Source organism: Furipterus horrens, unplaced genomic scaffold (assembly GCF_987537825.1).
Source record: "Furipterus horrens unplaced genomic scaffold, mFurHor1.1.pri manual_scaffold_7, whole genome shotgun sequence".
Lineage (NCBI taxonomy): Eukaryota > Metazoa > Chordata > Mammalia > Chiroptera > Furipteridae > Furipterus > Furipterus horrens.
The window spans coordinates 53,389,976-53,413,112 of record NW_028327177.1 but is presented as its reverse complement, the minus strand read 5'-3'; the positions used below and the strand labels follow the sequence as shown (position 1 = coordinate 53,413,112).

Below are 23,137 nucleotides of genomic sequence, written 5' to 3'. Positions count from 1 at the left end.
ATAAACAATCTAATCTTACACTTACAAGAACTAGAAAAAGAAAAACAAACAAAGTTCAACATGAGTGCAAGGGAAAAAAATAATCAAGACCAGAGTAGAAATTCATGAAATAGAGTTAAAAATAATAATACAAAATATCAAAGAAACCAACACTTGGTTCTTTGAAAAGATAAATAAGATTAATAAACTTTAACCAGACTCATCAGGGAGAAAAAAAAAAGAGAGAGAGAGGACCCAAATAAGTAAAATCAGATATTAAAGAGAAGTAACAACAGACACCTCAGAAATACAAAGATTATGAGAAAGTATTGTAAACAAATATATACTAGCAAATTGATAATCTGGAAGAAATGGCTATGTTCCTAGCAACATATAATACTCCAAAACTAAATCAAGAAGAAAAAGAAAATCTGAACAGATTGATTGTAACTAATGAAATAGAAGCAGTAATCAAAAAACTCACAGCAAACAAAAGTTCTAGACCAGAAAGTTTCACCGGTGATTTTTACCACATATTCAAAGAATAACTAACAAGTGCTGGCGAGGATATGGAGAAAGTGGAATCCTTTCCCCCTGTTGGTGGGAATGAAAATTGGTGCAGTCACTATGGAAAGCAGTATGGGGATACCTCAAAAAATTAAAAATGGATCTGCCTTTTGACCTAGCAATCCCCCTTCTCAGAATATAATCCAAAGGAACCCAAAACACTAAGTTGAAAGAATATAAGCACCCTATGTTCATGGCAGGGTTATTTACAAATGCCAATATATGGATACAGCCCAATGTTCATCAGTACATGAATGTATAAAACAACTATGGGACATTTACACAATGGAATACTGCTTGGCCATTAAAAAAAGAAAAAGAAAATTTTACCTTTTGAAACAGTATGGATGGGCCTGGAGAACATTATGCTGAGTGAAATAAGCCAGTCAGAGAAAGACAGATACCATATGATTCCACTCATATATGGAATCTAATGAACAAGCTGAACTAACAAATGGGAATAGACTCATAGATGGAGAGCAGGATGATAGTGGGGAGGGGGTTGATTAATGAGTGGAGGGATTGAACAAAAAGGAAAAAGGACTCGTGGACATGGACAACAGTGTGGTGATTGGTGGGGAAGATTAATAAGGGGATTAAATGGCTATGAAAAAATACAATAAAGATTAAATAAAAATATATAAAATAAAGACAAAAATTTTAGGAATCATCAGATATGTTTCAGAAATAATACACAATTATTTAAATACTTGATAAATATTGTGTTTAAACATGACATAGAAAATACAATGCAAAAATATCAAATAATAATAATAATAATAATAATAATTACAGAATGATAGAAATGTGTGGCACTACTTAAGAACAAACAAAAATGATTGTAAACCTCTAGTCTGAAAACAACATTCCAACCACTGAGACACTCATCCAGGGCCATTACTATTATTATTTTTTTTTTTTTGAAGATTAGTTTGTGAGAGATTTACCTGTGGATGTCTTTGAAGATGGCTTGTGTCTTTTGACAGGTGTCCTTTTTTTGAGGATTTCCTTATTTTCTGAGACAATAAAATATTTATTTGTTGCCACAATCCAGCTATCAACATTTTTTACTATTGAATACTAGCTTTTATAGTAAATAACAGTACTCAGAAAGTGACAGCTGAGTGCTGGGTGTGCTTTTTTGCTCTTGGGAACTCTTTCATCCCAGGAATCAGCATGGGGCTGCCTATCTAAATGTGCACATGTGTGCACATACACACATTTTTTATAAATATGTGAAAACACATCTATATTTCTATATCAACTATACATAAATACATTTATATTACATGTAATATATAAAGAAAACTAATTGTATATTAATATTTCTAATTCTAATCCAGAACTACAGTGTTTGTTCTAGCCTCCTTTCTTTCCATATTTTTGATTCTTATCACTGACAGCGAAAAAAATCAGGTTCCCATCTTTCATTCCCCATAACATTTAATCAGTTGATCAGTCCCTCTCCCTGTCTCCTACCAACAAATACTTGAAAGACTTCCTTACTCATTCAAGCCAGGCATGATGTTTTGGTGGTTTTTTTTTTATTTTTATTTTTTATTTTCACTGGTTATTACACTGGTCACTACATATATGTTACCAAGAAATTTAAGCTGAAGACCTAAAATACTACTCTGAAAAGCAGTTTCCTAAATATTTATATATATATATATATATATATATATATATATATATATATATATATACACACACATATATGTATAGTGTTTCTTTTTTATATACTTATTTTTATTTTAAATTACAATTTACTTTAAATAATTTTTGTACTGATTTTAGGTGTATAGCATAGTGGTTAGACAATCATATACTTTACAAAGTGTTCCCCAAGATATTTTCAATTCACACTTGGCACCATACATAGTTGCTGCAATATTATTGACTATATTCCCTATGGGTACTTTACATACCTATGAAAATTTGTTTAGTCAGGTTCTCTTTCCATTTTATAACTTGTTTTTTGTGAGTGTTTGTCTTTCTGTTGAGTAGTATGAGTTCTTTATAAATTTTGGATATTAGCCCCTTATCAGATATATCATTAGTGAACATGTTCTCCCATTCAGTAGGTGGTCCTTTCATTTTGTTGATGGTTTCCTTTGCTGTTCAAAAACTTTTTAGTTTGATGTAGTCCCATTTATTTACTTTTTTTTTTTATGTTTCCTGGTCCAAGTAGATATGTCATAAAATGTATTGCTAAGAAAAATGTCAGAGATTTTACTGCTATGTTTCTTCTAGGAGTTTTCATAGTTTTGAGTCTTACATTTAAGTTCTTAATTCATTTTGAATTTAGTCTAGTTTCATTTTCTAATGTATCAGTCCAATTTCTCCCAGCACCACTTATTGAATAATAAATACCACATTGTATATTCTTGCCTCCTTTGTCAAATGTGAATTGACCATATGGGGTTACTTTATTTCTGTGCTCGATTCTGTTCCATTGACATATATGCCTGTTCTTATGCCAGCATCATGCTGTTTTGATTACTATGGCCTTGTAGTTTAATTTGATGTCAGATAGTGTGATACCTTCAACTTGTTTTACTTTCTCAAGATTGCTGTGGTTATTGGAGTCTTTTGTGGTTTCATAATTTTTAGATGACAGTATTTGTTGTAAGTCAGTGAATATGCCATTACTATTTTGATAGGAACTGTGTTGAATTTATAGATTGCTTTCGGTGGTATAGACATTTTATTTTTTTTATTTTTTATTTTTTTACTTTCTTTCTTTCGTTTTTGATTTTGCTGTTACAGTTGTCCCAATTTCCTTTCCCTCTGCTCCCCTCCACCCGGTGGCCCCCCTCCCTCCAGTTGTCCCCCACTTTTAGTTCATGTCCATTGGTTGTGCATATAGTTCTTCTCAACCTTTCTGTCTATTCCATTCCCTCCTACTATGCTTCTTAATTCCTGTACTATCTCCCTACCTCTCCCCGTTCTCCCACTGCTGCACTCCCCCCAGTATGTTTCCCATACTTATAGTTCTTTTTCCACTCTTGTTGCCTATTTAGTTTGCCTTTGTTTTGATTCCCTAGCTTCTGTTGTTAGTTCTTGTGATGCAGTTTTCATTTTAATGTTCATAATTTTGATCCTCCTTTTTCTAAACCAGTCCTTTTAACATCTCATATAACAGTGGTTTGGATCTAATGAACTCCCTCAGTTTTACTTTGTCCTGGAAGCACTTTCTCTGCCTTTCTATTCTGAATGACAGTTTCGCTGGATAGAGTATTCATGGCTGCAGATTTTTGATTTTCATTACTTTGAATATTTCTTGCCACTCCCTTCTTGCCTGCAGGGTTTTCCTTGAGAAATCAGCTGATAGTCTAATTGGGACCATTTTGTACATGATTCTTTTCTTCTCTCTTGCTGCTTTTAAGATTCTCTCTTTATCTTTAATTTTTGACAATTTGATTATAATGTGTCTTGGAGTGGTTCTCCCTGGGTCCAGTTTTTCTGCAACTCTCTGTGCTTTCTGGACCTGTAAGTCTATTTCCTTCCCCAAGTTATGGAAGTTCTGCTTCATTATTTTTTCACATAATTTTTCAATTTCTAGTTCTTTTTCATAACCCTCTGGCAATCTTATAATCCAAATATTCAGTCTCTTATAGCTGTCCCATAGGTTTCTGAGCCTCTCCACACATTCCTCCTTTTTTGTTTCCTATTTCTGCACTGGTTGACTGTTTGTTCCTTCCTATGTTCTGGTTTATTGGTTTGATCTCTAGATTTTATTTCCTCACCATTTGTCTCATATGTGTTTTCATTTGTTTCAATATGAGTGGCTTTCATTCCTTCCCTGTCTTGTTCCAAATCTTTTGTTAATTCTGTAAGCCGCCTTATAACTATAGCTCTGAACTGAGCCTCTGAAAGGTTTCCTATTTCTTTGTCTGTCAGGTTCCTCATCTGCTACCTGGTGAGCTGCATCACTGGGATTTTAATCGTCATCTGTTTCATTTTGACAGATTTGTGTTTTACTTTGCTTTATGGGCAGGCTGTGGGGGTTGGAACCCCGTGTACTCGTCACTACCGGGCGACCAGCGGTGGAAGTCTACAAGTCTACAACCTTTTTCGCTGCGCTGTGGCGTTTTGTATGGGGGCGAGGGTGCAAGATGGATTCCTTCCGTTATTCTCTGCTGGGGGACTGGGATCCATCCCCCTGCCCTCTGGGCCTCTCCATCCGAGGCAATGGAGGTGGGGCTCCCTTTCCTAGCGTTGGGGTCGCTAGCTGGTAGGACTCAACTGCAGCTGGGATTGCTCCCCCTGCCGCTATCCCCACTGCTACCACAAACAGCACCGCCCAACCTTTCCATTCCTGTTCTGATTTCACCCCTCCTATCCATCCAGACAAGCACCACTGGTTTATAACTTCATATATTGGGCTTCCATGTAGTCTTATTTTCTGGAATTTCTGGTTATCTTTTGTTTTGAGGTAGTTGTATTCCTTTCTAGTTGTAGAGGGATACTGAGCATGTCTGTCTAAGCCTCCATCTTGGCCGGAAGTCTAGACATTTTATTGATGTAAATTCTTCCTATCCTGGACCACAATATATGCTTTCATTTATTTGTATTTTCTTCAATTGCTTTCCTCAGTATCATAATTTTCTAGGTATAATTCTTTTCCTCCTTAGTTAAATTTATTCCAAGATATTTTATTAAGGTATTTGTAAATGGGATTGTGTTATTTCCCCTTTCTCTTGGTTCTTTTATATAAAGAACTATTAATTTCAGACTATTAATTTTGTATTTATCTGGTTTTGGAATTAGGGTAATGCTGGACTCATAAAATGAGTTTGTGAGCCTTTCCTCCTCTTGAATTTTTAGAAGTTATTTTAAAGGGAGAGGTTATTTCTTCTAGAAATGTTCAATAAAATTCACCTATGTAGCCATCAGGTCTAGGGCTTTTTTTGTTTGTTTGTTGGGAGCTTTTTTTACTGCTTCAATTTCATGAGGTGTAATCTGTCTATTTGGATTCTTTGATTCTCCCTGATTTAGTTTCAGAAGATTGTACATTTCTAAAAATTTATTCATTTCTTCCAGGTTGTCCAGTTTGTTGACATATAGTTGTTCATAATATTTTCTTAAAATCCTTTGTATTTCTTTTGTATCAGTTGTTATTTCTCTTATTTCATTTCTGTTTTTATTTGTTTTGGTCCTTTCTCATTTTTTTTTTTTTTTTTTTTTTTTTTTTTTGCTTAATCTGCTTAAAGGTTTGTCAGTCTTCTTCATCTTTTCAAACAACCAGATTTTGGATTCATTGATCTTTTGTACCACTTTTAAAGACTCTATTTTATTTGTTTCTGTTCTAATCTTTATTATTTCCTTCCTTCAACTCACTTTGGGCTTTTTTGTTCTTTTTCAAGTTTCTTTTAGTGAAAGTTAGATTGTTTGTTTGAACTTTTTCTTGTTTATTGAGATGGGCTTGTAATGCTATCAATTTCTCTGTTAGGACTATTTTCCCAGCGTCCCACGGATTTTGGATTGCTGTGACCTCATTTTCATTTATTTCAAGGTATCATCTGATTTATTCCTTGATCTCATCATTGACCCATTTGTTTTTTAATAACATGTTATTTAGCTTCCACGTCTCTGCATGTTATTTAGTGTTCTCATGATTGATTTCTAGTTTCATAGCATTGTGCTCAGAAAATATGCTTCATATGATTTCAATCTTTTGAAATTTATTGAGGATTGTTTTGTGTCCAAACACATGGTCTTTCCTAAAACTCATGCCATGTGCATTTGAAAACTATGTATATTCTACTGCTCTGGGATAAAATGTTCTGAAGATACCAATTAAATCCATTTGATCTAGTATGTCATTTAAAGCTGCTATCTCCTTGTTGATTTTCTACCTGAAGATCTACATATTGAGGTGTTAATATCCCTGATTATGACTGTATTTCTGCAGATCTATTAGATTTGCTTTACATAGTTAGATGCCCCTATGTTGAGTGCATACTTATTAACTAAGGTTATATCTTCTTGTTGAATTGTTCCCTTTATCATTACATAGTGTTCTTCTTTTATAGTTTCAGTTTTATTATAGCTTTGGTTTTAAAGTCTATTTTGTCTATTTATGTACTGCTACCCCAGTTTTTTTCCCCTTTCCATTTGTATGAAATGTCTTTTTCCATCCCTTTATCTGTAGTCTGTGTGTATCTTTCAACCTGAGATGAGTCTCATGGAAGAAGCATATCTTTGGGTCTTGTTTTCTTATATATTCAGCTACCCTATTTCTTTTGGTTGGAACCTTTAAGTCATTTATATTTAAGTTGATTATTTGTACATATTTAGTGCCATTTTATTGTTAGACTGTTTTCCTCTGTTTTTGTTTCTCTCTCTCTCTCTCTTTTTCTTCTTCTTGTTAAAGAAAGCTCATTTGTTGTGGTGCTGGTTTGTTGTTAACAAACTCCTTTAGCTTTCTCTTGTCTAGGAAGCTCCTTATTTCTCCTTCAATTTTAAATGATAGCCTTTCTTGATAAAGTAGCCTTGGTTGTAGGTCCTTGCTTTTCAACACCTTGAACATTTCATGCCACTCCCTTCTGGCCTGAATGTTTCTATTGAGTAATCAGATGCCAGTCTAACTGGTGCTCACTTGCATGCAACTATCTGCTTTTCTCTTGTAAATCCTCCTAAGGATTCACTCCTTGCATTTAAGACTTGTCTTTTTAATTATGATGTGTCTCAGTGTAGGCCTCTTTGGGTCTGACTTGTTTGGGACTTTCAGAGTTTTTTAGACTTGTGTCTCTTTTGCCTTCACCAGACTAGCAAAGGTTTGGTAATTATTTCTTCAAATAGGTTCTTCATGCCTTGTTCACTCTCTTCTTATATTTCCATGATGCAGATGTTGTTATGCTTCATGTTGTCCAAAGGTTTTCTAAGCTCCCCTCATTTAAAAAAATTTTTTTCCTTTTTGCTTCTATGACTGGGTGTTTATTTCTGTCTTCTCTTTCAAATCACTGATTCAACCTTCTGCTTCATCTAACCTACTGTTTATTCTTTCCAGCGTATTATGTATTTCAGAGATTGCATTCTTTATTTCTGACTGGTCCATTTTTATGGTTTCTATGTCTGTTTTCATGCTGTTGAGTATCCTGATAATTATTACTAGAAATTATTTGATAAATTTCTTGCCTCCATTTCTTCTAGTTCTCCCTCTGGAAAATTATCTTGTCCTTTCATTTGGGGTCTGTTTCTTTGTCTTCCCATTTTGGCAGCTTCTTTGTATATTCAACCTTAGTTGTTAAACTAATCAGTGATATAGCCTCTAGCCATAAGCAGTAGTCTAGTTTAAGCTCCACAGGGTGGGGAGGAGTAATTCCAGCAGGCAGCTCTATTGCTTCCCCTCATACTGATGCCACTTGGAAAGGAGAGCTGTGCCTGAGAAAGATGGCTTCTTCAGTTTGGGAAATGACTTGGCATAGAGATCCTGGCAGCTGTGCCTTCAGTTCTTTTCCCAGAGTAAAAAGCCCCAGACTCTCCTCAAACGTCTGTAGTCCACTCTGCCTTGCCTCTGCCGGAGCCCAGAGTAAGTGGCTGCAAATGGAATTTAATGCATTGGCCCTTTAAGAGACTCTGTGTCTTCAGTTGTCTCTCCCTGGAAAACAGAAACCTTGCTGTTTTTCACAGCTGGGTGTTATCTGGGTTCCTTTCTGGCTCTTGTGTTGTAGGCTGGGGAGCCCAGCTTGGGGTTTAGACACCACACTTCTAAGGGGGAACCTTCTTGTTCCTGATATAATCCTCCAGAACTTCAGATGTCACACATGGGAACCCAGCTAGCTCGTCACACCTCTTTTGCCCTCCCTACAAGTCTTGTTGTGGTAAAGTGGTTTCTTCTGTCTGTCCTTGGTTATAAGGCTTCTTTCCAGCTAGTGTTCAGTGTATTATTCAGGATGATTTCTCTATGATTTAGTTCTAATTGCAGATTGGTCCTGGCTGGAGGTTAGTGTAGCTTCCACTTACTTTTTTGCCATCTTGGATTCTCCAGCACACCTATGTTTATTCTGTTTGTCTTTTTCATAATAAAATTATAGCCTTATGATGTTTTCATGAAGCTTCTAAAGCAAATTAAAGTCCATATTTAAACCATATGCATATATATTGACAATGGGATGTGATGATAAGATTAATTTTTAAAGAACTCAATACACAAGATATCTAATCTTGTTTTGCAAATATACCATATCTTAACTCTATTTCCTGATACCTAATTTTGAGGGTGCATCCTTCCCCCAACTAAGTGGGTCTAAGAGCACTATGTTTATAAATTATTACAACCTCATTTTGCAGAAATCTATTCCCATTTAATCTGGATTAGGAGAATACCATTCTGAAAATGAGAAGTAGGGAGCATTTCTGTTTTAAATCTTAATATTTTAATTTGCTTTGGTGATTTTAATAAAATATGAGAGTATATCTTGCCTACATATTCCAAATGAAATGTATATGACATTAAAGAATTATGAATAAATAGAAAACTCCTAAAGCATTTAAAGTAAAAAGCAATTTATCTTCTATAATAATTTTCTAGTTAGTTAAAATTTATATGGGTAGTTAGAACATGTCCTCTGTGTATGGAGAAAGCTAGAAAATCAGTTTTGTCACTCAAATCAAGTTGTGCCAATCTCAAGAATTCATCTTTTAAGAAGAAATTATTTGTAATTCTTTAGTCAGTTTAAATTCTGTCAAGTAAATTTTAGTTTTTCTATAATCTTTCTGAACTTAATGCTTTTGGATTTCTGTTTTCATAAATGATCTGCCTTGTAAATATACTATTGTATAAAATTTTAAAACTGTTTAGACTTCCACACCTTATATTACTTTTTAAAGTAAAAGTATAGATTTAATACCATAGGAACCAGGAGTCAGCCTCTTCTGAAACATTTATTCTTTAAAAATATTTCAGAAAATTGTTGAAATGTCCTTCAAATTTATCTATATTGTATTTTTTAATTATGTCATGGCATAGATAGCTTGAAATACTAGTATTCAATCACATCATTTAAATATTATTGATAATAACTGTATTTTTGCTATTGCACATTTTAATTGATAAAATATTATTCTCATTATTTTGTAATTGTGTTTTTAGAATATCAATTTTTATGAATAATATTTTTTCTTACAGAGACTTAACAATACATACTGAAAACAGTCTACATTTTGTTGCTTGTCATTTGCATATTTAATAGAGTTGACTAGATTAAGCCTCTTGCTCAACATTTCACTTTACAAAGCAGAAAGATTGAAGATTTCTGGTTCTCTGCCTGGCAACTATTTTATTGCTATGTATAGGAACATATATGACTCGGACTTATGGACCATGAAGCTCTCTGTCCTTACTAACCTACATTTTTAAACTATGGTTTTATAGGTCTCTGATGTTTACATTAAATATGCCAAGACATTTATACTATTATAAATAAGCTGTGGAGTGGGTCAAGTTTTATGGTTTTTAAGACATACATGAACCTGATATATTAAATTGACTTTATGCATTTAGATTTCAGAATTTGTTTGCTTTCTCTCTTTTTAGCCTGGCAGCTTTAAAATTATAATGTTACAAATATAGGAGAAAAAGAATCTTTGATCAGTCTGAAATATTTTCAATTAACACATTTAAAAAAAAATAAAATTAGGAGCACTTATATTTACCTTTGGGATTACATCAATCAACAGTTGGTAAATCAAAATTTACCTTGTTCCTAATTTTTAAAAAATCTTTATTCATAAAATTTTATAGGGTTTCAATTTATTGTGATCAACAAAGGGTTATTAAGAAATAAATGATAAACTTTTGTGAAATGTTTTCCTTTGCAAGTTGTGTATGTGTTTTGCATTTTGTCCTGAGATATTGATTATGATGTTTTGTAAATAGCTAAGTTTTTGATATATATGTGTTTTAAAAAAACATTGAATAAAGTTCAGTTTTATTTTGACATCAATATGCAAATTTATCATTGTCTTACTGCATCATTGTTTGCTCTGAACAACCAATAGACTTAATAGGAACTAAGACTAATCTTAGTAATAGATTTATGCTTACTTTTATTTCAATAGATAATTTTACTACAGTACTTTTATGTTTATTTCCCTAACATTTGTTCATACTTCAGCCATTTATTATTCACTAAGTATTATAATTTTGTTTCTGTATGCCATATTAACATGATTACCATATTAGTTGGTTGACAGAAAGAGTAGTGACATGTTAACTGTATGACTCAGAATCAGGCTGTCTGTGCTTGACTTCTGACCCAACTTTGGACCCATTAACCCCCAGCAATATATCATCTTTATTTCAATTCCTTATCCATAAATTAGGAATTATAATTATAGCTACCTTGTCAGGTTATTGGTGTAAATAAGTATATTAAGAAAGAACACTTAATAGACATTGAATAAATGTTAATGATTTCTGTCTCCAGATTTCTCCTGAAATGTGTGTACTCCTAAAGTGGTATCAGCCAGGCACACCAAGGCAGCTCCTTTATTTTTATTTATTGTAGTTACAATGCCTATTTTCTGAATGATATGACTTTTTGAGAAATGTGAAGACCTAGATGTGTTTTGCCTTAGTCCAAATAAGTATTTAAATGAGATATTCCTTTCATTTTTGGAATCAGAGGACAGCCTTTTGAGCAATGGTTGGAGATTAAGAGAATAATGTCAGTTCTCAGTGATGACCTGGAATTTTACTATTTTTGTAACTCTTGAAGGTTATTATTCTGTGGGTGTGGTATCAGTTCCCTTACAGACACATACTTTACAGAAGGAGAAATACAGAGTGTCCTAGATATCAAAGATATCTGTAATATACTAGCATATTTCTCAGCAACCACATCTTATGTAAAAGTTTATCTGGGCATTGGAGAAGCTAGTGGCATGGATTTCCTGGGGCTGGGAATACAATCCTGGCCAGTTGCCCCTCAGATTGCTGTTTTTTCTCCACTGCATTTAATTAGGAAAATTCTTTGGAGGATAGTAATCAATTGCATCGTTTCCATTTCCTACAACTCATTGCTCTATCTGCTTATCCTGTATGATAATGGGGGAGACAAGGACATGCATGTAGTGCAGATAGCTTCTTCAAAAAGGGAATGGTTGACTGTAAAGGTGTAGGTTTACTTCTAGGCTCTCTATTCTATTCCATTGACCTATGTGTCTGTTTTTATGCCAGTACCATGCTGTTTTGGTTACTATGGCCTTATACTACAGTTTGATATTAGGTAGCATGCTTCCTCCAATTTTATTATTCTTTCTCAGGATTGATGTTGCTATGTGGGGCCTTTTGTTAGGGGGTAGAGAGATTGAGCAAAAAGGAAAAAAACAACTCATGGACATGGACTACAATGTGGTGGTTGCAGGGGGAAGGGGGTTTAAGGGACTAAAAGGTAATGTAAAAAATACAATAAAAAATTCAAAAAGGTATAGTATATAACAGGTGATTTCATTTTAAAGACTTCCTTAATATAACATACTTTTTAAATATAACAATTCAAACAATATGGTTTGAATAGTATTCTCCTCTTTATGTTTTCTCAGAATTTGCAAATATTTCAGGAATCTTTGTATAATATTATGGGCTTCAGCTCTTTGATTTAGAGACAAAAGGATGATGACCCATTAGTTGGTCAACACACAGAGTATAAAATATTGTTAATGTCATCAAAGCACTAAAATTAATAGGTTCATGTGTTCGCTTGGGCAGTACATATACTAAACTTGAAACAATACAGAAATTAGCATGACCCCTGCACAAGATTGAATATGTGAAAGTAATAAATTCACTTTTTCTTGTTGGACTATGATGTGTTGTCTTTGTTACATATTGGAGAGGATCGAAGCTTGCACACACTGAAATCTGTGAAGAAAAGCACTACAAACTAGGCACAGTTAGAGAATAGCAGTCACTCTGTCCAGAGCTTCAGCCAACCAGCTTCCCAGCCACCCTGTCTCTCTCTTTTATGTCTTCCTTTGTTCATCACCCTACAATTTGATCTATAACCCTCAAGTATACCACCCTAGGACCCTGGTGGCTTGAAAGCATTGTTCTGTGACATAGAAGTGAGATAGAAGGTGACACCAGAGCCAGGTATGTGCTCACAACTTCAGCCCACCTTCGTCTCATCAACAGGAAATAACTCGCAGGTGGACAGACCTACTATCTACATTGACATTTCATCAGGATGACCCTAAGGATAATATGTGCAAACAAAACTAATAGAAGTAAACAAATACTTAAACTTCATTTTGTTTGGTTTGTCTCTTCCCCTGCATTTCTTTCTCTGAAGAAATGCTTTCAAATAAACAAAAGTCATTACTGTTACCAGAAAGGTGGCCTGGCCCTGAGCAGTTTTGCATAGAGCAAACCAATAGTGCATGGGTTCTTGACCTCATGCAAGGAAAAAGAAAAAAGAAAAAAACCACAAGTCTAGGTGACTATGAGGATACATTTATTAAAGCTGAGGACAGTGAAACAAAGAAGGGCTTAGCACAAATGAAGCAACAGGACAGCGTACTCTAGCCTGCTTTAGCTCATAGAAAGTCAGAGAAAAGTGGGTGTTGGAGACAGGTTCAAAGGGTTATCCTGTGATAATCTGCCACTGCCCATTGCAAGTCTCCTGGGATCTCTTAGAGTTTATGAGATATGTACCTGAGGAAGAATAAGAAGGAAGGGGAGGGCACAGGAGTGCTCCCCAGAGAGAAAGAGCAGGTACTAAGTCTTTTGTCTTAAGGGTTTTTGTTTCTCTCTTGCAGGTGGGAATCAGAGAGGTGGTCTCAGGAGAGGGTTTCAGCAAAATATTCATTATTTTTCCAGCTTTATTTTTCAGCATCATGGTCTACCGATTGGTCTATTCCAGAAGAGGTGGGGGGTCATTAGTCATTTCATCTTGTCCTGGCATTACCCACCTGGGTTTACTGCTTTTCTGGGCCTATTTCACTTGTCCTGGCTTACTGGCTTGTTTCAGTAACCATCTAAACAAAAAAATAAATTAATATACATTATGTTTATAAATTGAGCTAATGTTTGAGAGCTAATATAATAAGTGCTCTGTAATCAATCAATTATGAGCATTAAGTAAGAGTTTTGTCAAATTTGAGTGTAGAAGTAAAAACTTATTTTAGACAGAATAATACCTGTATGCTTTGTATTTATATAAGAGCAAGGTTATTGATGTAGAAACATAAACTGATAATGAATACTAAAGGGCCCATAGCTTTTTAAATGTCAGGAATGGAAAAGAATTACATACAAAAGGAAAAAGGAATGTGTCTTATTCCAGATACATAATGGCTCTGAGTTATACCATAATCAATTATTCTTGGACTGTATTTCTCAACAATGTTATTTATATTAAAACATATTTCATTAGTCTATATATGTATATATGACACATTTTATATATTATATAGTTTTAAATTATGCATTGTTATATATACTTATGGCGATAATGCTATTTTTATGTGTGAAAGGGTATTTATTCTTGATTTTTTTGATGGTTTTACTATAATATAGAAAAATGAGAAAGAAAAATCAAAAGTTCCTCAGAATGATCCAGTACATTAATAGTCCTTTATGGAAACTCACTACTTGGAATTTTTTCCCTGACTAATTGCCAATTTCATTGCTTTAAATGCTATTTATATACCAATAATTATGAATTTATTCAGAGTTCTTTCCTGAACTCCAAATGAATGCATTTGTTACCTTCTAGATGCCTCTGCATGGATATCTAATAGACTTCTCAAACTTAACATGTCCTCCCACAATCCAAATGCCCACCTCAGTTAATGTTCATCTTAACTCTCCAATTGCTTTCTTCCAAGACCTTGGAGTCAATCTCAAGTCTCTTTCTCTCACACACTAATCTGCTGTATCAGGCAAAATATACCCCAAACCACTACTATAACCCTGGATGACCACATCCCTCAATGGAATTAGTGTAATTGTTTTTTTTCCTATTTTTCTGCCTAACTATTGCCCCTCAGTAGCTTTCAATTTGACTCAAAGTAGACTTCAAAGTCTTCAAGGCAACTATAGTACACAATAAGATCTCTACCACACCATCCTGCTCATGCCTCCACCTGCCTTCTCTAGCATCCTGCTACATGCCCACTAATTCACTGCCATTTCATTATTATGTTATGGCACACATCAGCCTTAGGTTCTTTAACTTGTTGCCAACCTCCTCAAATATCTAAATGGTTTACTCTTTTACTTCATGCCACTCCTCAAATGTGACCTCTTTAAAGAGGCCTTTCCTGAGCATTCTATTTAAATGGTAATGCCCTTTGGGGCTAGCACTCCCAAAAGCTTATAACAGGCCTGATCACCAGATGACATGTTATGATTAAGTAATTTTTTTGTTTGCTCTGAATTTTCTCATCCACAATGAAACAACATCTCCATGAGGTGCAGAGGTGTCATCTGTTTTGCTCAGTGATATGTGTCTACACTAGAACAGTGCCTGGCACGCAGCAAGCATGCAATACTTTTTTGATTGACATCAACTGAATACCTACTATAGGCAAAGCGTAAAATAGTTTCTGACATAGCAGTGGGGGTATGCTATCTTAAACTCTGCTGGAAATATTTCAACAGTTAAAAGTTACTGTATTTGTAAAAGAAGTAACAATAACAACAACAAAAAATACATAGCATCTAATGGGACTGATGATTTTTAGGAGACATACTCAAAAGCCAGGCCAAAAATTATATCTTTTATATTCATGAGTACTAATTAAATTTTTGGGCGCCAAATCTTCCCCTTCATCTGAAAAAATATCCAAGATTAATAGCACACATTGTATGAATGATTTGCTAGCCAGATACTATGATCTGTGCCTTTTTTTTATCTCCCAGGATATATAAATAAAAGTGTAGTTTTAGGTCACACAAATAATTCCCTTTATATCTCATATTGGCCAGATCTATACAGGTCCATTTTGGCTGGTTGATGGATTTTACTACTTGAGGGATATGAAAAAAGTTGGTTAGATTACAGTGAAGAGGTACTAAGATAACCTTGGCCAGACAGTTGGTTAGAGCATCGTCTTGCTGTCCCAAGCTTGAGTGTTCTATCCCCAGTCAGAGCACATATAATAATCAACCAATAAATGCATAAATAAGTGGAATAACAAATTGACATTTTTCTCTCTGTCTCTCACTCCCTTTCTCCTTAAAACAAACAAACAATTAAACTTAGATAATGAACTAGCAGCACCAATGAAGAGAGGTAAAATAATGAGCTTGATTCGGTTTTATAAATAGAAAGCTGAAAGGTATGTTTACAACTGTTCTAAGGCTATTAAAGATTATTAATTTTTAAGCAGTGATGACCACCTGTTTTTAACCACATCTGAACAAAGATTAAGAACATAAACAGTATAAACTACATAAGGGCTTAGTAAAGGAACTAGCATAAATAACCCATGGACATGGACAATGAAGTAGGGAATGACTGTGGGGGAAGGGATGGGCTGGGTTGGGAGAGCAATGGGGGAAAATGGAACAACTATAATAGAAAAACAGAAAATTAAAAAAAACAGTATAAACTATAGTGTGAGACATACAGTTTTCAAAAAAGATTGAAGAACATTTTTCACATACTGAGTATTGAAGGCTAATAATTAGGATTTCATTTTTTGGAGATATTTAAAAGTAGGATTGTTTGAATCATTTCTTGAAGGCAGGACTGAATGACCAGCCACAACTCCCACTGTTTATGTAACCCTGTGAATGGCTACATGTGTAGTAAGAAGTTGTATATTTTTTCCCCACTAGGAAGCCCTTTCTTTCGAAAACAATATACTCTTCCAGTAAAGTTTTTAGTATGGATTGGAAAGGTTTTTTTAGTATAATGTAATTATCTTCATAAGTAGAATATTAAAATTTATATCCAGAAGATGAATCTCTTAACTATTAATTAAAACTGTTAATGTCAATGACAATTTTTAAGTCATCCATTTTAATAATATAAGAAATTAAATTTTATTGTTTCGTGTATCTCTTGCTTGTTTATTTGCTTTTCTCCTTCCAATAATGCTAATTTATGGTAGTAAAGTTCCTGTTGTTTCAATAGTAGTATCTTACAGAAAATGCCGATATCTATCAAAATAATAATGAAAACTACCCTGTCTGGGTGGCTCAGTTGGTTGGAGCTAGTCCCATACTACAAAATATTGTAGGTTTAATTCCCAGTCAGGGCACTAACCTAGGTTGTGATTTGTTTGGTCTAGGGTGCTTACTGGAGGCAACTGATTGATGTCTCTCCACCCCCATACACTCTCCTTCTCTCTCTCTGAAAGCAATAAATACATCCTTGGATGATGATTAAAAAAATAAAATAAAATAATAATTAAAACTTATTCAAGTATATTACATAAGAAATCATGAATGCAAATTAAGTGTCAGGATAAAAAATAGTTTATTTTGATTACATGATATTGTTTATAAACTGTTTTTTAAAAGATGTTATTTATTTACTCTGAAAGAGGACAAAGAAGGGAGAAAGAAAGGGAGAGAAACATCAATTGGTTGCCTCTTGCATGGTCACTGACTAGGGACCAGGCCTACAACCCAGGCATGTGTCCTGACCAGGAATCAAACTGGTGATCTTCAGCTTTGCAGTCTGATGCCCAATCAACTGAGCCAGGGTGTTTATAAACTTTAAAAAAACATTATTAAATAAAAAAGCATTCTTATTTTGAAGATGCATGGCACTTTTGCGCATGGGCTATTAGTTGTATTCACTTCTTCACGGTAATACCTATTTTATTTCTTCCCTAAGTCCTGTGGAAAGCTAAATCAAACACATATTAAGTCAGTCAAGGAGCTTAAACTATGCTGGTGAACAGATTTAAATAAAGAGATTGTTATGAATTCTGTAACGAGGAGCAAGTAGGAAAAACAGGAAGTTGTTTGGGGTCATGGTATCCTCTACCTAAAAGACACAAAAAATAGCATTGCTTTTGCTCTAAAATAATTTGCATCTAAATCAGTTAAATTTCTCATTGAACACGGGGGAGCTCTTCTCGTCCGCATCTTTGCGAGTAGCACGCACCTGCAAGCAACCATGTCTAAGGGACCTGCGGTTGGCGCTGATCTTGGCACCACCTACTCTTGTGTGGGTATTTTCCAGCACGGAAAGTGGAAATAATTGCAAATGATCAGGGAAACCGGACCACCCCAAGTTATGTCGTCTTTACTGATACCGAATGATTGATTGGCGATGCTGCAAAGATTCAGGTTGCAATGAATCCTACCAACATGGTTTTCGATGCCAAACGCTTAATTGGACGTAGATTTGATGATGCTGTTGTTCAGTCTGATATGAAGCATTGGCCTTTCATGGTGGTGAATGATGCTGGCCGGCCCAAGGTCCAAGTAGAATATAAGGGAGAGACAAAAAGTTTCTATCCAGAGGAGGTGTCATCTATGGTTTTGACAAAGATGAAGGAAATCGCAGAAGCCTACCTTGGAAAAACTGTAACCAATGCTGTAGTCACAGTACCTGCTTACTTCAATGATTCTCAGTGTCAGGCTACCAAAGATTCTGGAACTATTGCTGGTCTCAAGGTACTTAAAATCATCAATGAGTCAACTGCCGCTGCTATTGCTTATGGCTTAGACAAAAAGGTTGGAGCTGAAAGAAACGTGCTGATCTTTGACCTGGGAGGTGGCACTTTCGATGTGTCAATTCCCACAATTGAAGATGGAATCTTCGAGGTCAAATCTACAGCTGGTGACAACCACTTAGGTGGAGAAGACTTTGACAACCGAATGGTCAACCATTTCATTGCAGAGTTCAAGTGCAAGCACAAGAAAAACATCAGTGAGAATAAGAGGGCTGTCCGTCCCCTTCGTACTGCTTGTGAACGTGCTAAGTGTATGCTCTCCTCCAGCACACAGGCCAGTATTGAGATTGATTCACTCTATGAAGGAATCGACTTCTATACCTCCATCACCCGCGCCCGATTTGAATAGTTGGATGCTGACCTCTTCCGTGGCACCCTGGACCCTGTAGAGAAAGCCCTTCAGGATGCCAAGCTTGACAAGTCCCAGATACATGATATTATCCTGGTGGGGGGTTCCACCCGTATCCCCAAGATTCATAAACTCCTGCAGGATTTCTTCAATGGAAAAGAGCTGAATAAGAGCATCAACCCTGATGAGGCTGTTGCTTATGATGCAGCGGTCCGAGCAGCCATCCTCTCCGGAGACAAATCTGAGAATGTTCAAGACTTGCTGCTGTTGGATGTCACTCCTCTTTCCCTTGGCATTGAGACAGCTGGTGGAGTCATGACTGTCCTCATCAAGTGCAATACTACCATTCCTACCAAGCAGACACAGACCTTCACCACCTACTCCGACAACCAGCCCGGTGTGCTCATCCAGGTTTATGAAGGTGAGCGTGCTATGACAAAGGATAACAACCTGCTTGGGAAGTTTGAACTCACAGGCATACCTCCTGCACCTTGTGGTGTTCCTCAGATTGAAGTCACTTTTGATATCGATGCCAATGGCATCCTTAATGTCTCTGCTGTGGACAAGAGTACAGGAAAAGAAAACAAGATCACCATCACCAACGACAAGGGTCGTCTGAGCAAGGAAGACATTGAGCGCATGGTCCAGGAAGCTGAGAAGTATAAAGATGAGGATGAGAAGCAGCGAGACAAGGTGTCTTCCAAGACTCGCTTGAATCTTATGCATTCAACATGAAAGCAACGGTTGAAGATGAAAAATTGCAAGGCAAGATCAATGATGAGGACAAACAGAAGATTCTTGACAAGTGCAATGAAATCATCAACTGGCTTGATAAGAATCAGACTGCAGAAAAGGACAAATTTGAACATCAGCAGAAAGAGCTGGAAAAAGTCTGCAACCGTATCATCACTAAGCTGTACCAGAGCGCATGAGGCATGCCGGGAGGAATGTCTGGGGGCTTCCCTGGTGGTGGAGACCCTCCATCTGGGGGTGCCTCCTCTGGGCCCACCATTGAAGAGGTGGATTAAGCCAATTTCTTGCATAGATAGATTTAGCATTGTTCCACACAAAATATTGAAGGACCCAAATTTGTAGCAAATTCCATGGCAGTTTTAAAAGTTTAGCTGCTGTATAATAAAACTGATAATTCTCAATACTTGAATATGGACTATGTGCACAGGGAAAGGAAATAACGCACTTTATAAGTACTGTATTTTAAAGTGGAAAATGCGATGTCTTAAATAAAACTATTTAAAATTGGCACCATAAAAAATAAATAAATAAATAAATAAATAAATAAATAAATAAATAAATCAGGTAAATTTTAGTGCCAAGAGGAATGTCCTGAACGAGACTTTTTGTCCTTTGCAACTATCATTCTGCTAGTGCTATGGTGGCCTGGGGGAAATTATACCACATCTACCTTATTTAAGCCATTCACCTCTTCTCCCATAGAGTACAGTATTCCCTCACTTATCGTGGGCATTACATTCTAGATACCCCCACCTCCCTGCACTGCGATAGGTGAAAATTCACAAAGTAGGAACCTTACATTTATTTTAGTATTTATATATATTTTAAGGCTTTATAAACCCTTCCTACACACTATAAACCGTTCCCAGTCCCTTATTAACCTTTTCCACTCCCTTATTAACCTTTTCCACACTTTTATATACATTACTTATGTTCTTAAACATATTCTACACTCTTAAACCTACATAACTTTAACAACATATGTATGCAATACCGCAAAACCCCATGCTATAGCGAAAAATCCATGATAAATAATTAAATATAATATTTTAAAAAATCCCACGATACACTGAGGCAGCGATAAGTGAACTGTGATATAGAGGGGAACTAGTGTAGTGACCGAAGAATTTTAATCTTGGAATATTCATTCTAATGCCAATAATCCAATCAATTTGTGAATGGTTTTATTTTTGAAAACATTTTAATTAAAAATTTCAAAATCTCAGGTTTTTCAGTATCTTGTTTAAGTCATTTAAACTTTCTAGACTTTAATGGTCTCGATATAGAATGGATAAGAAAATAATGTCTATAAAAGCTTTTTGTAATATATATGATATCCTTTGAATAAAAAATATTATTAACAAGAATAAAAAACAAATATCTGTAGGGATCAGGGTTAACATATGCACAGCAATTTTAAGCAGGGGCAGAATTCACAAACCTCTGTGGGCACACACACAAATACAGCACACACAAAATATTTAGAGAATGACAAAAGTCAAATTTGCCTGTGTAACATCAACTTTAGCAAGTGTCTTTTGTTTTCATTGTCAATAGCATTAATTCTCCTAAAAAAACTGAGGCTTTCTGACTCCCCTTATATACATATCCTATATTCTGCATGACAATGTCATACTGTACTGCAAAGAAAGTTGTGGGTATGTGTGTGTGTACTGGAATATAGAATTCAAAGTCCAGTCTAATCCAGGCTTTAGTAATGCTCAGTATGAGTGATGGCTAATATTGCTAATTATTAGTGATATTTTAGAGCACTTAACATGAACCAGCCACATTTCTAAGTGATATACACTTAAAGTCATTTAATCTTTATAAGATTTGTGATGTGAACTACTATAATCCTGTTTTGTAAAATGCCTGCACTATTTCTAAACTGAATGACTTTCACACTAATAGGTTTTAATCCCTAGACCAAATAGCTTCTAAAATGTGTAAGTGACTAATGTGTTGAAGACCTATTTCCCTGCTCAGGGAAATAAAGTAAAGACTATTTCGATTGGTTATTATAAAGATTAATTTAGAGACTGTATTTGAAAGATATGCTTTATGTTGTTTTTCTAAAGTTAGCCTTTGTCCATTTATTTTGGGTTTCAAATTTCCTAAGAAGAAAGAGAAACATTAAAGTTCTATTTTTTCTTTTCCCTGATAAGGCAACTAATATCCAGAAAAATGAGTTCATTTACATGTATAGAGTGCTCATTTGGATTGATTTTAAATTAAGTTTTAATACCTAAAATGTATTGAATTTTAATTTAATTTTTTTTAATTACAGTTGTTAGAAGTTAAACACTTTTTCTTTTCAGGTTATGAGATTTGCCTTGAATATATAAGCAACAATTTACAAGTTTAATGATATTCAAAATAATTACTCTGGCAGTCATAAGGTGCTATTTTAATAGAAAAGTGATTTCGATATCTTAGTATCTGCCATTGATATAAAAAATGGAAATACATTCATGTACATTACTTTCACTTACTTCTGATGTGTTTTTACATAGCAAAAAAGAAAGTGGAAATTATATAATTATTGAGTTTATGTTGTTACTGGTCCAAATTCTGTATGTCCAATGCTTCAAAAGGCCAAAACTCAAAACCAGATTTTGGAGTAAGAAAAAGTTGATTGATTGAGAAGGCACCAACAAAGAAGAATGCGGTAGCAGCACAGGAGTTCAATTCCAGCCAGATTTACTTTGGATTTGGCGATACTGAAAAACACCAGTGGAATGTTCAAGAGAGAATTCATACCCGTTTAATCTCGCTCCTGCAGGCGAGGGCAGAAACAACAGGATCTGTCTTACAATTCTAGCAGCAAGTGCGAACAGGGGCTAAGGGATCATCTGCCTTCACTCTCGTCCTGTGGGGGCAGGCAAGGACACAGCCATGGGACCAAGAATCAATCGCACTTGAACATCCGCTTGAACATCAGGGACCCATATACATACATGAAGTTAACAAAGGTGGCACCTGGCCAGCCTGAGCTGGGTAATGCTTATGCAGGAAAAATTCTCTTAGATAGGGGTGACCTAGGCAAATGAAAATACATGTGTGTGGAGGCAAGGAACCTGGCTACAGTCACCCTGACACAGGATTTAATCCTCAAATCTACCCTAAGAAAGTACAGAGTTAGGGCTTCTTTTATGAAGCAGCCAGGGGTGGAGATGATGAATGGAAGGGGATTTCTTTTTTGAAACTTGTGTCACAAGCAGAATTTCTCTAATAATTATCATGTCTATGTGCAAGAGAAAACAGGAGCTACTAGCCTGAAGGACATGGGAACAGTGAAGGCTTGAAGAAAATGGAGTCAGACAGGCCCAGCAATTCACTCAGTTGCAATGTAACTTAAAAATAAATGTTATTTTCCCACATATATTATACTGGCTGAATAATACACAAATATTCTTTTTGTTCTTTGGTGTATAGAACCAGATTTATAATATTTTGAGTGAAATTCCCAAGTTTCTCTTTTACAACATCTAATGATGGAAAATATTCCTAAAATTTTGACTTATTCAAATTTTCACTACATAAAAATATTAAGAATGATTTTTATAAAAATAATATTATTATAATAGGTTATTAAAACTATCCTTTATTTGTACAGAACTTAATGTAGATTTCATAAATTTCTTTAGAGATTTGATTATCCCTCAAATTCTAATTCAAAATTAATTGGCAGGTTTTAATTTTGATCGTATGTTTTTTCTTCCATTTCAATTATTAAAATTGTTTAAAAAAGAATAGAAATAATTATTTATTGCTGGAGAATCCACCATGTCTGCTCTCCTTTTTCATTAAAAGAAATCACAGTTTTTGTTGTCTTTG

The 23,137-nt window shown here is 35.1% G+C and overlaps 1 protein-coding gene and 1 non-coding gene across 2 annotated transcripts in view; both read left to right on the top strand.

Annotated features, from left to right (window-relative positions):
- Nucleotides 1-23,137, top strand: part of SNTG1 (syntrophin gamma 1) — an 850,024-nt gene that overhangs the window by 751,770 nt on the left and 75,117 nt on the right. The gene's annotated exons all lie outside the window — the stretch shown is intronic.
- LOC150004462 (U6 spliceosomal RNA) lies at nucleotides 12,250-12,352 on the top strand. The gene has a single exon (XR_016512501.1). It is a non-coding gene; the product is annotated as a U6 spliceosomal RNA (small nuclear RNA).